Source organism: Colius striatus, chromosome 28, assembly GCF_028858725.1.
Source record: "Colius striatus isolate bColStr4 chromosome 28, bColStr4.1.hap1, whole genome shotgun sequence".
In the NCBI taxonomy this organism is placed as follows: domain Eukaryota; kingdom Metazoa; phylum Chordata; class Aves; order Coliiformes; family Coliidae; genus Colius; species Colius striatus.
The window spans coordinates 2,405,617-2,420,616 of NC_084786.1; positions in this window are offsets into that span (position 1 = coordinate 2,405,617).

Genomic DNA, 15,000 nt, shown 5'->3' on the forward strand with positions numbered 1-15,000 from the left:
TTTTTTAAGGGTAGACCTGGCAACCGTCGCGCCCTTGGTATTTGCCGGGGATGGGGATGGTAGACCTGGCGGCCGCCCCGCCGCTATCAACTGCCGGAGGGGTGGGAAGACCTGGCGGAAGACCCGCCGCCGTGTTTTGCCGGAGAGTTAGACCTGGCCACCGCCCCGCCGCGCTTTTTTTTTTTTTTTTTTAAAGGGTAGACCTGGCAACCGTCGCGCCCTTGGTATTTGCCGGGGGATAGGAAAGGTAGACCTGGCCACCGCCCCGCCGCTTTTTTTGCCGGGGTAGACCTGCCGGTCCCGCCGCGCTGCTTTTTAAAAAGGGTAGACCTGGCGACCGTCGCGCCCTTGGTATTTGCCGGGGATGGGGATGGTAGACCTGGCCACCGCCCCGCCGCGCTTTTTTTTTAAAGAGTAGACCTGGCCACAGTCGCGCCCTTGGTATCTGCCGGGGGATGGGGAAGGTAGACCTGGCGACCTGGTGAAAGACCCGCCGCAGTGCTTTGCCGGAGGCGTAGACCTGGCGACAGCTCCGCCGCTTTTTTCTTTTTTTTTTCCCCGCCTACGAGGGACAAGATCTGACAGCCCGGCCGCCACGTTCTTTCGGATGGGTAGACCTGGCGACGATTTGCCGGCGGCGATGACCTGGCCGAAACCGAACCTCCCGCCCGCCCCCCCTTTCCCCCCCCCCCCCCCACCATTTGCCAGGGAGGGTAGACCTGGCGGCAGCCCGGCCGCAACGTTCTTTCGGTTGGGTAGACCTGGCGTCGACCTTGCCGCTATGAGTTCCGACGGGGTAGACCTGGCCGCAACTTAACCCCCCTTCTCCCCCCCCCCCGCGCCCCCCCGCCGATTTGCCAGGGAGGGTAGACCTGGCGGTAGCCCCGCCGCATTTGGGGTGGTTTTTTGGTTTTTTTGGTTTTTTTTTTTTTTTTTCCCCCCCCCGCCTACGAGCGGGTAGACCTGGCAGCCCGGACGCCACGTTCTTTCGGAGGGGTAGACCTGGCGACGACCTTGCCGCTATGATTTCCGGCGGGGTAGACCTGGCCGCAACCTAACCCCCCTTCTCCCCCCCCCCCCCCCCCCCCGCGCCCCCCGCCGATTTGCCAGGGAGGGTGGACCTGGCGACAGCCCCGCCGCTATCAGCTGCCGGAGGGGTGGGAAGACCTGGCGAAAGACCCGCCGCAGTGCTTTGCCGGAGGCGTAGACCTGGCGACAGCTCCGCCGCTTTTTTTTTTTTTTTTTTCCCCCGCCTACGAGGGGCAAGACCTGACAGCCCAGCCGCCACGTTCTTTCCGATGGGTAGACCTGGCGACGACCTTGCCGCTATGATTTGCCGGCGGGGATGACCTGGCCGAAACCGAACCCCCGCTCCCCCCCCGCTTCCCCCCCCCCCCCCCCCCCCCCCCCGCCGATTTGCCAGGGAACGTAGACGTGGCGGAAGCCCCGCCGCTTATGGGGTTTTTTTTCCGCCTACGAGGGGGTAGACCTGGCGACGACCTTGCCGCTATGATTTGCCAGCGGGGTAGACCTGGCCGAAACCGAACTCTTCTTTCCCCCCCAACCTCCCCCCCTCGCCGATTTGCCAGGGAGGGTGGACCTGGCGACAGCCCCGCCGCTATGATGTTCCCGAGGGGTAGACCTGGCAGCCCAGGCCGCCGCGTTCTTTCGGAGTGGTAGACCTGGCGACGATCTTGCCGCTATGTTGTTACCGGCGGGGTAGACCTGGCCGAACCCGAACCCCCCGCCCCCCCCTTCCCCCCCCCCCCCTTCCCCCCCCACCCCTCCGCCGATTTGCCAGGGTAGGTAGACCTGGCGGTAGCCCCGCCGCTTTTGGGGTGTTTTTTTTTAGTTTTTTTAATTTTTTTTATTTTTTTTTTCCCCCCGCCGACGAGGGGGTAGACCTGGCAGCCCGGACGCCACGTTCTTTCGGAGGGGTAGACCTGGCGACGACCTTGCCGCTATGATTTCCGGCGGGGTAGACCTGGCCGCAACCTCACCCCCCTTCTCCCTCCCCCCGCGCCCCCCCCGCGCCCCCCCGCCGATTTGCCAGGGAGGGTGGACCTGGCGACAGCCCCGCCGCTATGTTTTTAATCATCACACACGCGCAAATTAAAACTCCTGGCCCTGGAAATGACTTCCGCCGATGTGTGTGTCCATTGAGCGTTGATTGCTCTTAGCGTAGCAACAAACTGTAATACATGAATTAAAACTGAATGAAGAGGATTCATCCCAATTCGATTCTTAACTCAAAGGTAGTTAGCTAGTGGGGTTTTTTGTTTTGGTTTTTTTTTTTTTTTTTTTTTTTTTTTTTACTCATAAACAAATGAACTTCATCAGCTAATTGTCTAGTGACAATGAATTAACTAAGTAACGAATTCATAGATAACCATTTAGCTTACCTCGTCGAGGATGCCGCCTGGCCGCAGAATCTTCCGAGCAAACAAAAACACGCGCATGCCGCTTGCACCCCGTTCCTCTTTTCTTATTGTTCCTTTGCAAACAGACGCCTGCTGCGGGCCCTGGGTCCGTTGCCCCTCTCCGCCGTCACCCCGACAACGGGTTCATTGTGACGCAGGCCGTCCCCCGCCGAAACCTTGCAAACCCAGGCCCGCTGCGAGCCTGGGGACCGTTGCCCCTCTCCGCCGTCACCCCGACAACGGGTTCATTGTGACACAGGTCGCCCCCGCCCAGACCTTGCAAACGGACGCCTGCTGCGGGCCCTGGGTCCGTTGCCCCTCTCCGCCGTCACACCGACAACGGGTTCATTGTGACGCAGGCCGCCCCTGACCAAACCTTGCAAACCCAGGCCTGCTGCGGGCCTGGGGACCGTTGCCCCTCTCCGCTGTCACCCCGACAACGGGTTCATTGTGACGCAGGCCGCCCCTGACCAAACCTTGAAAACCCAGGCCCGGTGCGGGCCCGGGGTTTTGTTCCCCTCTCCGCCGTCACCCCGACAACGGCTTCCTTGTGACGCAGGCCGTCCCCCGCCCAAACCTTGCAAACCCAGGCCTGCTGCGGGCCCTGGGTCCGTTGCCCCTCTCCGCCGTCACCCCGACAACAGGTTCATTGTGACGCAGGCCGCCCCCGACAAAACCTTGCAAACCCAGGCCTGCTGCGGGCCTGGGGTTTGTTGCCCCCCTCCTCCGTCACCCCGACACCGGCTTCCTTGGGCAGTACCTGATCGCAGTACCTGATTGGGTGCAGGACCCTCCCGACTTAGCCGAACGGCCCTGAGGACGAGGAGCTACTTCGCTGCTCCTTTCCAGGGAATGGGGTCGACTGGGAGCCGACACGAGCGCATCACACGGACACACGCAGGCATGGGGCGCATCGACGCAGCCGGTGACGCGGGCTGCAAGACAACAAGGCGGCGTTATCAACACAGTTGCAAACCTTTTCTTGTCCCTTCCTGGCTTTCGGACTCCTCACCCACTGCCGCCCTCCGCTGCAGGCCCACGGTCCGTTGTCCCTCTCCTCCGTCACCCCGACAACGGGTTCATTGTGACACAGGTCGCCCCCGCCCAGACCTTGCAAACGGACGCCTGCTGCGGGCCCTGGGTCCGTTGCCCCTCTCCGCCGTCACCCCGACAACGGGTTCATTGTGACGCAGGCCGCCCCTGACCAAACCTTGAAAACCCAGGCCCGGTGCGGGCCCGGGGTTTTGTTCCCCTCTCCGCCGTCACCCCGACAACGGCTTCCTTGTGACGCAGGCCGTCCCCCGCCCAAACCTTGCAAACCCAGGCCTGCTGCGGGCCCTGGGTCCGTTGCCCCTCTCCGCCGTCACCCCGACAACAGGTTCATTGTGACGCAGGCCGCCCCTGACCAAACCTTGAAAACCCAGGCCTGCTGCGGGCCCGGGGTCCGTTGCCCCTCTCCGCCGTCACCCCGACAACGGGTTCATTGTGACGCAGGCCGTCCCCCGCCGAAACCTTGGAAACCCAGGCCTGCTGCGGGCCCTGGGTCCGTTGCCCCTCTCTGTCGTCACCCCGACAACGACTTCCCTGTGACGCAGGCCGCCCCCTGACCAAACCTTGCAAACCCAGGCCTGCTGCGGGCCCGGGGTTTTGTTCCCCTCTCCGCCGTCACCCCGACAACGACTTCCCTGTGACGCAGGCCGCCCCTGACCAAACCTCGAAAACCCAGGCCTGCTGCGGGCCCTGGGTCCGTTGCCCCTCTCCGCCGTCACCCCGACAACGGGTTCATTGTGACGCAGGCCGCCCCCCGCCCAAACCTTGCAAACCCAGGCCTGCTATGGGCCCGGGGTCTTTTGCCCGTCTCCACCGTCACCCCGACAACGGGTTCATTGTGACGCAGGCCCGCCCCCGACAAAACCTTGCAAACCCAGGCCTGCTGCGGGCCTGGGGTTTGTTGCCCCCCTCCTCCGTCACCCCGACATCGGCTTCCTTGGGCAGTACCTGATCGCAGTACCTGATTGGGTGCAGGACCCTCCCGACTTAGCCGAACGGCCCTGAGGACGAGGAGCTACTTCGCTGCTCCTTTCCAGGGAATGGGGTCGACTGGGAGCTGACACGAGCGCATCACACGGACACACGCATGCATGGGGCGCATCGACGCGGCTGATGACACGGGCTGCAAGACAACAAGGTGGCGTTATCAACACAGTTGCAAACCTTTTCTTGTCCCTTCCTGGCTTTCGGACTCCTCACCCACTGCCGCCCTCCGCTGCAGGCCCACGGTCCGTTGCCCCTCTCCTCCGTCACCCCAACAACGGGTTCATTGTGACGCAGGCCGCCCCCACCCAAACCTTTCAAACCCAGGCCCGCTGCGGTCCTGGGGTTTGTTGCCCCTCTCCGCCGTCACCCCGACAACGGGTTCATTGTGACGCAGGCCGTCCCCCGCCGAAACCTTGCAAACCCAGGCCCGCTGCGAGCCTGGGGACCGTTGCCCCTCTCCGCTGTCACCCCGACAACGGGTTCATTGTGACACAGGTCGCCCCCGCCCAGACCTTGCAAACGGACGCCTGCTGCGGGCCCTGGGTCCGTTGCCCCTCTCCGCCGTCACCCCGACAACGGTTTCATTGTGACGCAGGCCGTCCCCCGCCCAAACCTTGCAAACCCAGGCCTGCTATGGGCCCGGGGTCTTTTGCCCGTCTCCACCGTCACCCCGACAACGGGTTCATTGTGACGCAGGCCCCCCCCCGACAAAACCTTGCAAACCCAGGCCTGCTGCGGGCCCTGGGTCCGTTGCCCCTCTCCGCCCTCACCCCGACAACGGGTTCATTGTGACGCAGGCCGCCCCTGACCAAACCTTGAAAACCCAGGCCTGCTGCGAGCCCTGGGTCCGTTGCCCCTCTCCGCCGTCACCCCGACAACGGGTTCATTGTGACGCAGGCCGTCCCCCGCCGAAACCTTGGAAACCCAGGCCTGCTGCGGGCCCTGGGTCCGTTGCCCCTCTCTGTCGTCACCCCGACAACGACTTCCCTGTGACGCAGGCCGCCCCCTGACCAAACCTTGCAAACCCAGGCCTGCTGCGGGCCCGGGGTTTTGTTCCCCTCTCCGCCGTCACCCCGACAACGACTTCCCTGTGACGCAGGCCGTCCCCCGCCAAAACCTTGAAAACTCAGGCCTGCTATGGGCCCGGGGTCTCTTGCCCCTCTCCACCGTCACCCCGACAACGGGTTCATTGCGACGCAGGCCGCCCCTGACCAAACCTCGAAAACCCAGGCCTGCTGCGGGCCCTGGGTCCGTTGCCCCTCTCCGCCGTCACCCCGACAACGGGTTCATTGTGACGCAGGCCGCCCCCCGCCCAAACCTTGCAAACCCAGGCCTGCTATGGGCCCGGGGTCTTTTGCCCGTCTCCACCGTCACCCCGACAACGGGTTCATTGTGACGCAGGCCCGCCCCCGACAAAACCTTGCAAACCCAGGCCTGCTGCGGGCCTGGGGTTTGTTGCCCCCCTCCTCCGTCACCCCGACATCGGCTTCCTTGGGCAGTACCTGATCGCAGTACCTGATTGGGTGCAGGACCCTCCCGACTTAGCCGAACGGCCCTGAGGACGAGGAGCTACTTCGCTGCTCCTTTCCAGGGAATGGGGTCGACTGGGAGCTGACACGAGCGCATCACACGGACACACGCATGCATGGGGCGCATCGACGCGGCTGATGACACGGGCTGCAAGACAACAAGGTGGCGTTATCAACACAGTTGCAAACCTTTTCTTGTCCCTTCCTGGCTTTCGGACTCCTCACCCACTGCCGCCCTCCGCTGCAGGCCCACGGTCCGTTGCCCCTCTCCTCCGTCACCCCAACAACGGGTTCATTGTGACGCAGGCCGCCCCCACCCAAACCTTTCAAACCCAGGCCCGCTGCGGTCCTGGGGTTTGTTGCCCCTCTCCGCCGTCACCCCGACAACGGGTTCATTGTGACGCAGGCCGTCCCCCGCCGAAACCTTGCAAACCCAGGCCCGCTGCGAGCCTGGGGACCGTTGCCCCTCTCCGCTGTCACCCCGACAACGGGTTCATTGTGACACAGGTCGCCCCCGCCCAGACCTTGCAAACGGACGCCTGCTGCGGGCCCTGGGTCCGTTGCCCCTCTCCGCCGTCACCCCGACAACGGTTTCATTGTGACGCAGGCCGTCCCCCGCCCAAACCTTGCAAACCCAGGCCTGCTATGGGCCCGGGGTCTTTTGCCCGTCTCCACCGTCACCCCGACAACGGGTTCATTGTGACGCAGGCCCCCCCCCGACAAAACCTTGCAAACCCAGGCCTGCTGCGGGCCCTGGGTCCGTTGCCCCTCTCCGCCCTCACCCCGACAACGGGTTCATTGTGACGCAGGCCGCCCCTGACCAAAGCTTGAAAACCCAGGCCTGCTGCGAGCCCTGGGTCCGTTGCCCCTCTCCGCCGTCACCCCGACAACGGGTTCATTGTGACGCAGGCCGCCCCCCGCCGAAACCTTGGAAACCCAGGCCTGCTGCGGGCCCTGGGTCCGTTGCCCCTCTCTGTCGTCACCCCGACAACGACTTCCCTGTGACGCAGGCCGCCCCCTGACCAAACCTTGCAAACCCAGGCCTGCTGCGGGCCCGGGGTTTTGTTCCCCTCTCCGCCGTCACCCCGACAACGACTTCCCTGTGACGCAGGCCGTCCCCCGCCAAAACCTTGAAAACTCAGGCCTGCTATGGGCCCGGGGTCTCTTGCCCCTCTCCACCGTCACCCCGACAACGGGTTCATTGCGACGCAGGCCGCCCCTGACCAAACCTCGAAAACCCAGGCCTGCTGCGGGCCCTGGGTCCGTTGCCCCTCTCCGCCGTCACCCCGACAACGGGTTCATTGTGACGCAGGCCGCCCCCCGCCCAAACCTTGCAAACCCAGGCCTGCTATGGGCCCGGGGTCTTTTGCCCGTCTCCACCGTCACCCCGACAACGGGTTCATTGTGACGCAGGCCCGCCCCCGACAAAACCTTGCAAACCCAGGCCTGCTGCGGGCCTGGGGTTTGTTGCCCCCCTCCTCCGTCACCCCGACATCGGCTTCCTTGGGCAGTACCTGATCGCAGTACCTGATTGGGTGCAGGACCCTCCCGACTTAGCCGAACGGCCCTGAGGACGAGGAGCTACTTCGCTGCTCCTTTCCAGGGAATGGGGTCGACTGGGAGCTGACACGAGCGCATCACACGGACACACGCATGCATGGGGCGCATCGACGCGGCTGATGACACGGGCTGCAAGACAACAAGGTGGCGTTATCAACACAGTTGCAAACCTTTTCTTGTCCCTTCCTGGCTTTCGGACTCCTCACCCACTGCCGCCCTCCGCTGCAGGCCCACGGTCCGTTGCCCCTCTCCTCCGTCACGCCAACAACGGGTTCATTGTGACGCAGGCCGCCCCCACCCAAACCTTTCAAACCCAGGCCCGCTGCGGTCCTGGGGTTTGTTGCCCCTCTCCGCCGTCACCCCGACAACGGGTTCATTGTGACGCAGGCCGTCCCCCGCCGAAACCTTGCAAACCCAGGCCCGCTGCGAGCCTGGGGACCGTTGCCCCTCTCCGCTGTCACCCCGACAACGGGTTCATTGTGACACAGGTCGCCCCCGCCCAGACCTTGCAAACGGACGCCTGCTGCGGGCCCTGGGTCCGTTGCCCCTCTCCGCCGTCACCCCGACAACGGTTTCATTGTGACGCAGGCCGTCCCCCGCCCAAACCTTGCAAACCCAGGCCTGCTATGGGCCCGGGGTCTTTTGCCCGTCTCCACCGTCACCCCGACAACGGGTTCATTGTGACGCAGGCCCGCCCCCGACAAAACCTTGCAAACCCAGGCCTGCTGCGGGCCTGGGGTTTGTTGCCCCCCTCCTCCGTCACCCCGACATCGGCTTCCTTGGGCAGTACCTGATCGCAGTACCTGATTGGGTGCAGGACCCTCCCGACTTAGCCGAACGGCCCTGAGGACGAGGAGCTACTTCGCTGCTCCTTTCCAGGGAATGGGGTCGACTGGGAGCTGACACGAGCGCATCACACGGACACACGCATGCATGGGGCGCATCGACGCGGCTGATGACACGGGCTGCAAGACAACAAGGTGGCGTTATCAACACAGTTGCAAACCTTTTCTTGTCCCTTCCTGGCTTTCGGACTCCTCACCCACTGCCGCCCTCCGCTGCAGGCCCACGGTCCGTTGCCCCTCTCCTCCGTCACCCCAACAATGGGTTCATTGTGACGCAGGCCGCCCCCACCCAAACCTTTCAAACCCAGGCCCGCTGCGGTCCTGGGGTTTGTTGCCCCTCTCCGCCGTCACCCCGACAACGGGTTCATTGTGACGCAGGCCGTCCCCCGCCGAAACCTTGCAAACCCCGGCCCGCTGCGAGCCTGGGGACCGTTGCCCCTCTCCGCTGTCACCCCGACAACGGGTTCATTGTGACACAGGTCGCCCCCGCCCAGACCTTGCAAACGGACGCCTGCTGCGGGCCCTGGGTCCGTTGCCCCTCTCCGCCGTCACCCCGACAACGGGTTCATTGTGACGCAGGCCGCCCCTGACCAAACCTTGAAAACCCAGGCCTGCTGCGGGCCTGGGGACCGTTGCCCCTCTCCGCTGTCACCCCGACAACGGGTTCATTGTGACGCAGGCCGCCCCTGACCAAACCTTGAAAACCCAGGCCCGGTGCGGGCCCGGGGTTTTGTTCCCCTCTCCGCCGTCACCCCGACAACGACTTCCCTGTGACGCAGGCCGTCCCCTGCCCAAACCTTGAAAACCCAGGCCTGCTATGGGCCCGGGGTCCGTTGCCCCTCTCCACCGTCACCCCGACAACGGGTTCATTGTCACGCAGGTCCCCCCCGACAAAACCTTGCAAACCCAGGCCTGCTGCGGGCCCGGGGTTTGTTGCCCCCCTCCTCCGTCACCCCGACACCGGCTTCCTTGGGCAGTACCTGATCGCAGTACCTGATTGGGTGCAGGACCCTCCCGACTTAGCCGAACGGCCCTGAGGACGAGGAGCTACTTCGCTGCTCTTTTCCAGGGAATGGGGTCGACTGGGAGCCGACACGAGCGCATCACACGGACACACGCAGGCATGGGGCGCATCGACGCGGCCGATGACGCGGGCTGCAAGACAACAAGGTGGCGTTATCAACACAGTTGCAAACCTTTTCTTGTCCCTTCCTGGCTTTCGGACTCCTCACCCACTGCCGCCCTCCGCTGCAGGCCCACGGTCCATTGCCCCTCTCCTCCGTCACCCCAACAACGGGTTCATTGTGATGCAGGCCGCCCCCGCCCAAACCTTGCAAGCCCAGGACTGCTGCGGGCCTGGGGTTTGTTGCCCCTCTCCTCCGTCACCCCGACAACGGGTTCATTGTGACGCAGGCCGTCCCCGCCCAAACCTTGCAAATGCAGGACTGCTGCAGGCCCGGGGTTTTTTTCCCCTCTCCGCCGTCACCCCGACAACGGGTTCATTGTGACGTAGGCCGCCCCCGCCCAAGTTTAGCAAACGCACGGCTGCTGCAGGCCGTGGGTCCGTTGTCCATCTCCGCCGTCACCCTGAAAACGGCTTCCTTGTGATGCAGGTCGCCCCCGACCAAACCTTGCAAACCCAGGCCCGCTGCAGGCCCGGGGTCCATTGCCCCTCTCTGCCGCCACCCCGACAACGGCTTCCTTGTGACCCAGGCTGCCGCCGCCCAAACCCTGCAAACCCAGGCCTGCTGCGGGCCCGGGATCCGTTTCCCCTCTCCGTCGTCACCCTGAAAACGGATTCATTGTGACGCAGGCCGTTCCCCGCCGAAACCCTGCAACCCGAGGGCCGCTGAGGGCCCGGCTTATGTTATCCCGTCTCCGCCGTCATGCCGACAACGCGTTCATTGTGATGCAGGCCGTCCCTCCACTCACGCTGCACCCCGTGACCTGCTGCGATCCTAGCTGCCGTTACCCTGTCTCCACCCTCATGCCCTCAACAGGTACATTGCGATGCAGGTTGCCCCCGCCCAAAGCCCGCACCCCGTGGCCCGCAGCGAGCCCGGCCGCCATTACCCCATCTCCACTGTCACCCTGGCAACAGGTCCATTGTGACACAGGTTTCCCCTATGAGCCCAGCCGCCGTTCTTTGTCTCCACCGCACCTCCCCCCATCCCCCCGACAACCCCACATACTATTCACTGTGATATAGGCTATTCCCCTCCCCGCCCCAGCCCTGCACCCTGTGGCTTGCTGCAAACCCGGCCGCCATTAATCCCTCTCCACCGTCACCCCGATAAAAGGTTCATTGTGACACATGCTGCCTATTGGAGCCTGGCTGCCCTTCCCTGTCTCCGCCGCGCCCACCCCCTCCCCAAACCCCACCGCCCCCCCACCCCGTGCCTCAACCCCCCCCCCCGCCCGCCAGCCTCCCTTCTCTGCCCCACCCCTCCTCGTCGGCCTCGCACACGGTTCACTGTGACACAGGAACACACACACCCCCCCACCCCCCCCCCCCGATTCCTGGACCGTGTGGCTTGCTTCCTTGCCCAGCCGCCCCTACGGGAAGTTGAAGCGGGGAGACTTTAGGACCCAGCGCCGTCTCTGTCTCCTCACTCCTGTCCCTGCCCACCGTTGCCGGCTTTGCCACTGCCGCGGGGAGACTTTAGGACCCAGCGGCGTCTCTGTCTCCTCACTCCTGTCCCTGCCCACCGTTGCCGGCTTTGCCACCGCCGCGGGGAGACTTTAGGACCCAGCGGCGTCTCTTCCTGTTTCCCAGCCGCGCGGCAGAAGGGAGTCCTGGCGCCGTGCAGTCTCGACCCCGGGCTCCCGGGGCACAAGCCCGTGCTCCTGCCCCGACTCCCGCGTTTCTTTCTCAGTCAGTCACTCGCCCTGCTGCAGTCCTGCCTGCCGCCCGCCCCCCCTTGTACTCCACCTGCTGCCACGAGTTGAAAAACAAACGAACGCTGAGCCGGGGGTGGGGGTGGGGGTGGGGGTGTGTGTGGGGGGGGAAGGGATAAAAGCCCAAAACCCCCAAAACTCTCTCAACTGACCTAAACAGAAATCTTTGTCAAAAGGGAAACCATCTCTTCTTCAGCCTACCTTTCCACCAGACTCCGGCTCGCCGACCGCCCTGTTGCCTTCCCTTGTGCCAGACCACCCCCCTCCTTTCCCCTGCCGCTGCTGGCGCCACAAATGAGCCCGTGACCCTTGGCTAGGCGGGAAATGCCGCCCACTCCTCCCTGAAGGAGGATCCAGCTACCTCTCTGCGCCTTCCCCCGCCCCCCCTCCTCGGGGGCGCCAGACAGACTGCTTGGAGAGGAGAAGCACCTGACCTCCTCAGGGCGGGAGAGAGAGGAAGGGGGGGGGGGGTGGGCGGGGGGGGTGGTGCTCGCGCGCTTATCTGTGTGTATGTCTGTTTGGGGGGGGAAGCATGTATGTCTGAGTTGGCACCTGCAGACACATTTACAGCTGGTCAACGTATTTTATTCCCGGGAAATGAAGAAATAAATTCAAGCCGGAAAATAAAATTCCAAAAAAAACAACGGTAAAAAGTTTGGGGGGGGGGGGAGGAGAAGGAGTAGGGGGAGGAGAAGGAAGAAAAGAAAAGGAAAAATAAACCCTCGAGGCGCGGACTTGGCAGTGGGGCACCCCATCCGGAAGCAGAGACTCCTAACTCTCGAAAAAGTTGGGGTACGGGGTGAAAAGGTGCGTGGAAAGGTTGGTTTTACGCACAACCAGCTACAGCGGGTGCCACCAGGTGTCCACGGCTGCGAAAGTGTCGCCAGGTCTACCCGGCTCCGCAGCGCCACCCGGTCTCCCGGGCTCCGGCATTGTAGCCAGGTCTACCTGGCTCCGCAACGCCACCCGGCCTCCCGGGCTCTGGCGGTGTTCGCCAGGCCTACCGTGCTCCGCAGCGCCACCCGGTCTCCCGGGCTCCGGCGGTGTTTGCCCGGTCTACCCGGCTCCGCAGAACCACCCGATCTCCCTTTCCCCGCTCCGGCGGTGTTTGCCAGGCCTACCCGGCTCCGCGGCGCCACCCGGCCTCTCCGGCTCTGGCGGTGTTTGCACGGTCTACCCGGCTCCGATGAACCACCCGGTCCCCCTTCCCCGCTCCGGCGGTGCCGCCGGGCGTACCCGGCTCCGCAGCGCCACCCGGCCTCCCGGGCTCCGGCGGTGTTAGCCCGGTCTACCCGGCTCCGCAGAACCACCCGGTCCCCCTTCCCTGCTCCGGCGGTGCCGCCAGGCCTTCCCGGCTCCGCAGCGCCACCCTGCCCCTCCGGCTCCGGCGGTGTTTGCCCGGTCTACCCTGCTCCGCAGAACCTCCCGGTCCCCATTCCCCGCTCCGGCGGTGCCGCCAGGCCTTCCCGGCTCCGCAGCGCCACCCTGCCCCTCCGGCTCCGGCGGTGTTTGCCCGGTCTACCCGGCTCCGCAGAACCTCCCGGTCCCCATTCCCCGCTCCGGCGGTGCCGCCAGGCCTACCCGGCTCCGCAGCGCCACCCGGCCTCTCCGGCTCTGGCGGTGTTGGCCCGGTCTACCCCGCTCCGCAGAACCACCTGGTCTCCCTTCACGGCTCCGGCGGTGCCGCCAGGCCTTCCCGGCTCCGCAGCGCCACCCTGCCCCTCCGGCTCCGGCGGTGTTTGCCCGGTCTACCCGGCTCCGCAGAACCTCCCGGTCCCCATTCCCCGCTCCGGCGGTGCCGCCAGGCCTTCCCGGCTCCGCAGCGCCACCCTGCCCCTCCGGCTCCGGCGGTGTTTGCCCGGTCTACCCGGCTCCGCAGAACCTCCCGGTCCCCATTCCCCGCTCCGGCGGTGCCGCCAGGCCTTCCCGGCTCCGCAGCGCCACCCTGCCCCTCCGGCTCCGGCGGTGTTTGCCCGGTCTACCCGGCTCCGCAGAACCTCCCGGTCCCCATTCCCCGCTCCGGCGGTGCCGCCAGGCCTACCCGGCTCCGCAGCGCCACCCGGCCTCTCCGGCTCTGGCGGTGTTGGCCCGGTCTACCCCGCTCCGCAGAACCACCTGGTCTCCCTTCACGGCTCCGGCGGTGCCGCCAGGCCTTCCCGGCTCCGCAGCGCCACCCTGCCCCTCCGGCTCCGGCGGTGTTTGCCCGGTCTACCCGGCTCCGCAGAACCTCCCGGTCCCCATTCCCCGCTCCGGCGGTGCCGCCAGGCCTACCCGGCTCCGCAGCGCCACCCGGCCTCTCCGGCTCTGGCGGTGTTGGCCCGGTCTACCCCGCTCCGCAGAACCACCTGGTCTCCCTTCACGGCTCCGGCGGTGCCGCCAGGCCTTCCCGGCTCCGCAGCGCCACCCGGCCTCCCGGGCTCCGGTGGTGTTAGCCCGGTCTACCCGGCTCCGCAGAACCACCCGGTCCTCCTTCCCCGCTCCGGCGGTGCCGCCAGGCCCACTCGGCTCTGCAGCTCCACCCGGCCTCTCCGGCTCTGGCGGTGTTGGCCCGGTCTACCCCGCTCCGCAGAACCACCTGGTCTCCCCGGCTCCGGCGGTGCCGCCAGGCCTACCCGGCTCCGCAGCGCCACCGTCTCCCGAGCTCTGGCGGTGTTGGCCAGCTCTTCCCGTATGCGCAGCACCACCCATTTTCTCTTTTCCGGTTCGGCGGTACCACCAGGCCTCCCCTTCTCCGGAGCGCTACCACCCGTTCTCCCTTTACGGCTCCGGCGGTGTCGCCAGGCCTACCCGGCTCTGCAGCGCCACCCGGCCTCCTGGGCTCCGGCGGTGTTAGCCAGGTCTACCGGGTTCCGTAGCGCCACCCGGTCACCCGTTCCCGCTCCTGCGGTGTAGCCAGGTCTACCCGTCTCCGCAGCGCCACCCGGTCTTGCGGTCTCCGTCGCTGTTGGTCAGGTCTACCCGTCTCCGCAGCGCCACCCGGTCTCCCGCGTTGTTTGCCAGGTCTACCCTGCTCCGCAGCGCCACCCGGTTTCCTCCTCGCTCTGGCGGAGCCGCCGTGCCTTCCCGGCTCCGAGATGCCGCCGGGTCTATTTATTTGCTCCGCCAGGTCCACCCTGCTCTGCATCGTTTCGCGGTCTACCCGGCACTGGCATGACGAGCCTTACGGACCTTCGGGGTAGACCTGTGCTCCCTGCGGCTGCCTTGGTGTTTTCGAAGGGGTCGCTGTTTCGCGGTGCCTCCAGTTGCGTCATCGTAGAAAGCGGCAGCAGTACAGCGCCACCCCGGTAAAGTCCATAGTCGCTCTCTTGAAAGCGAAACCGGGCGTGGACTTAGTTTTACATACTATAGGGGCGAGCGGTGACTCGCGCTTGCAGCTCAGCTCGTGAGCGGCTGCAATGCCCGCGGCGCGGCCGGTGTTAAGTGGGGCGCTGGTCGGCCGTTGAGGTGGCTCTTGTCCCGGTGGTGGCTCAAATTGCCTGCTTGCTCGGCACGGTTGCTCTCTCGCGCTGGTATGCCAAACCCCCACCCCAGCACAGTCGAGAGACCCGGGGAAAGTTGGAGAACGGTCGCAACCGCTGTCCGTTGCATGCCTGGCACCGGTGTTGAGGGTTTGGCTTGAAGCCGAGTTCACCCCGGGCAGAGCTTGATGCTTGGTGGCGGTCGCCAGGCACTCGAACGCTGTGGGGGGGAGACTAGCCTGCCCAGTGGCTT